This window comes from Phyllostomus discolor, chromosome 11 (genome assembly GCF_004126475.2).
Source record: "Phyllostomus discolor isolate MPI-MPIP mPhyDis1 chromosome 11, mPhyDis1.pri.v3, whole genome shotgun sequence".
Lineage (NCBI taxonomy): Eukaryota > Metazoa > Chordata > Mammalia > Chiroptera > Phyllostomidae > Phyllostomus > Phyllostomus discolor.
In genome coordinates this window covers 45,063,576-45,066,880 of record NC_040913.2, presented here as the reverse complement: position 1 = coordinate 45,066,880, position 3,305 = coordinate 45,063,576, and the positions used below count along the sequence as shown (strand labels likewise).

Sequence of the window (3,305 nt, the reverse complement as noted above, 5' to 3'; positions counted from 1 at the left end):
TAAAACCACAAGGAGATACCACTTCACACCAGTCAGAATGGCCATCATAAAAAAATCAACAAATAAGTATTGGAGAGGATGTGGAGAAAAGGGGACCCTAGTGCACTGTTGGTGGGAATGCAAACTGGTGCAACCACTGTGGAAAACAGTATGAAATTTCTTCAGAAAACTAAAAATGGAAGTGCCTTTTGACCCAACAAATCCACTGCTGGGATTATACCCTAAGAACCCTGCAACACCAATCCAAAAGAACCTGTGCATCCCAATGTTCATAGCAGCACAATTTACAATAGCCAAGTGCTGGAAGTGACTTAAGTGCCCATCAGTAAATTAGTGGATAAAAATCTATGGTACATTTAGACAATGGAATACAATGCAGAAGAAAGAAAGTAAAAGCTCCTACCCTTTGTGGCAGCATGGATAGAACTGGGGAGCATTATTCTAAGTGAAATAAGCCAGGCAGTGAAAGACAAGTACCATACGATCTCACCTATAAGTGGAACCTAATCAACAAAACAAACAAGCAAGCAAAATATAACCAGAGAGAATGAAATTAAGAACAAGCTGATAGTAACCAGAGAGGACAGGGAAAGGGATAATGGGGGGAAATGGGGAAGGGTTTTCAGAAACATCTATAAAGAACTCATGGACAAAACCAAAGGAGGGTAGGATTGAGGGTGGGAAGTGGGGATGCCTGGGGTGGATGGGAGTGGTGGGAGGAAAATGGAGACAACTGTACTTAAACAACAATAAGAAAAAGTTTAAAAAAGATGGAGCTTCCACCAGCCTTAATTCCCTTAGATGGGAAGTACTTCCCTACCAACCTTGTATTGACTTACAGCATCATAAGAAATAAACTTTCATTATTTTAAGCCAGTGAGATTTTTGAGGTTATTATTGCAACATAACTTTGCCTATCTCTTTTACATTTAGTTTTAATTATAATTGACATACAATATTATATTAGTTTCAGATATGCAATATAGAACTTTAAAGGTTGAGTTGTGAATGATTCATTATAATAGGCTTAATAAGAATAATAGGAAAGGAAGTGGACAGCAAACATCTTGGTTATGAAGACCAAAGAATACCTGAAGGAGGTTATAGGGTAAAGCAAGGGTGATTATTATTGTTAATTTTACCATGTGTTGTTCAGGATAATATCTTTGACTAAGTTAAGAAAGAAATTCTGTTGCTGTAACATTTGAAGTAGTAATGTCCTTGAGTAGAACAGAAAGAAGTACAAAAGTGGAGGATTTACCTTAGATAGAAACAAGGACACTTTATTCATTGCAAGAAAAGAATAGCTATAGATACAGGTGCAAGAAGACTGGTAGATGGGGTGTGGTTTACCATCCTCTCTGATTTTTCTACTCTCAGTTACATAAGTAGCTGGGTTATCAACTAAAAGAGGAATGGGAAAGATGTGGGAAGTTTGAAGACAGAGAAGGAACAAAATCAATACCTGTGAAACTTGGTGAATTCTAATGGCCAGTATCAGTGGTCCAATTGACACAGTTTTGAATTTAAAATGAGACCACAGAATAGGTATTTTTGAGGCATTCCAGCTACTAGAGTAGTTACACATACTAGAGTATGTGTAAAGCAGCTGGTTAGGATTTTTCCAGGGAAGTAGGACAGTGAGAGTGCTATAATAGAAGTGAGGATGAATGTAAAGGAATCTAAGCCAGGTAAGGAGTGAATTGAATATATGGTAAGACAAGGAAGTGTGAAAATGTAGAAGAGTCAATGTGATTGAACAGCTCTTATAGTCAAAATACTAGGAGGAATGAGCTGAAATTGAAAAGAGTTTGAATCTGCGATTATGAATGAGGTATAGTTATAATCTGTGGATGGGTGGGGAGGATAGGTGAAAGAATGCTTTAAAGAACTAAGAGGTCAAGATATGAGAAGTACCATTGTGTGGATGTTTAAATCCCAAAGAAACAGAAGAGGAGTAGCAATAGAGACACAATAAATTAAATGCTACAGTATAGGAGTAAAGAGTAGAGATCTGGAAGCCGACTGATAACAGCAAGGAAGGGTAAAGCTTATATAGTAGCCTGATGGCATGAACTTCAAAGAAATTAAGTAGTTTAGGGAAAGAAGAGGATAATAGTTTGTCAGTAGTAATGGAGAACAGAAAAAATGCCTCACCTCCAGACTTAATGGCTTAGGATAAGAAAGCACTATCTTTGAGGATTTCAGTTACAACTGGAAAAAAAGGATGAAAGAAGAGTACACTGAAAAGCTTGAAGATGTAGCTGATTTTGCTCAAATGGACTAGAATTCCAGGGTTCACAATGGAAGGATATAAAAGAATTGGGGAGTGGGTAGCATATCAGATCAAGGGACTTTCTGAGCCTAATTAGGATGGTTTTCATGATTAGGAATGACCCGAGGGCCTTAGGTTTCTAGCGAGTAAGGTTAACAGAGATGTGGGGTATAATAGGAATAATGCCCACAGCGTCTTAGGCAGATTGTGTTGATGACACTATGATTTGGAGGAGAGAGAAACAGGATCCACCAGAAAGGTAACTTACCTAGAAGGAAGTTAACAGGAACGTGAAGAATGCACTGAGTCTCCTCTTCAGTCATACAAATTGTGTGTTGAGGCTACTGGAGATCTGTAGGAACTGAAACAGTTTCATTGGTAGACTTGAGTGAAATAGTTCCCCTAAAAAGAAATGTAGAAATGGAAAGGAGAGGGTTAATTAAAGTGATATTCTAGCAATGCAAGAATACAAAAGTAGTTGGCTTCTAGAGTGGTATATAAAATATTACTCTTTAAAAAAATTATAATCTTGGTAGTCTAACATACTGGTCAAGAACATGAAACTTGGAGACAAATTATCTGAATTCAAATAAAATCTCTAAAAGCTGTGTGACTTTGGGTAAATTTCTTGACTTTGTGCTTACTGTATTTCTCTGTAAAATAGAAATTATAATAATAGTACTAACTCATAGGATTAAATGAGTTATTATTTGAAAGTTAATATTTGTGAAGTTCTTATACATGCACAAAATTACTATTAAGATTTGCTTTTGTTGTTTTTTTTATTTAAAGCAGTTAGAGTCTGACACAAAGTAAGAGCTATATAATCATTTACCTTTTTTTAAAATTTAAGTCATTTTTGTTTTTCAGTTATAGTTGACATGCATTATTATATTAGCTTCAGGTGTACAGCCTAGTGATTAGACATTATATAACTTACTAAGTTGTCTTCTGATAAATCTTGTACCCATCTGACACAATACATAGTTATTAGAATATTATTGACTGTATTCCCTCTGCTGTGCTTTAT

At 36.0% G+C, this 3,305-nt stretch overlaps 1 long non-coding RNA gene across 1 annotated transcript; it reads left to right on the top strand.

Annotated features, from left to right (window-relative positions):
• Positions 1 to 720: 720 nt before the first annotated feature.
• LOC118497353 lies at positions 721 to 2,882 on the top strand. Its single transcript, XR_004899879.1, has 2 exons — positions 721 to 1,001; positions 1,053 to 2,882. It is a non-coding gene; the product is annotated as an uncharacterized LOC118497353 (long non-coding RNA).
• The last annotated feature ends 423 nt before the right edge of the window (positions 2,883 to 3,305 follow it).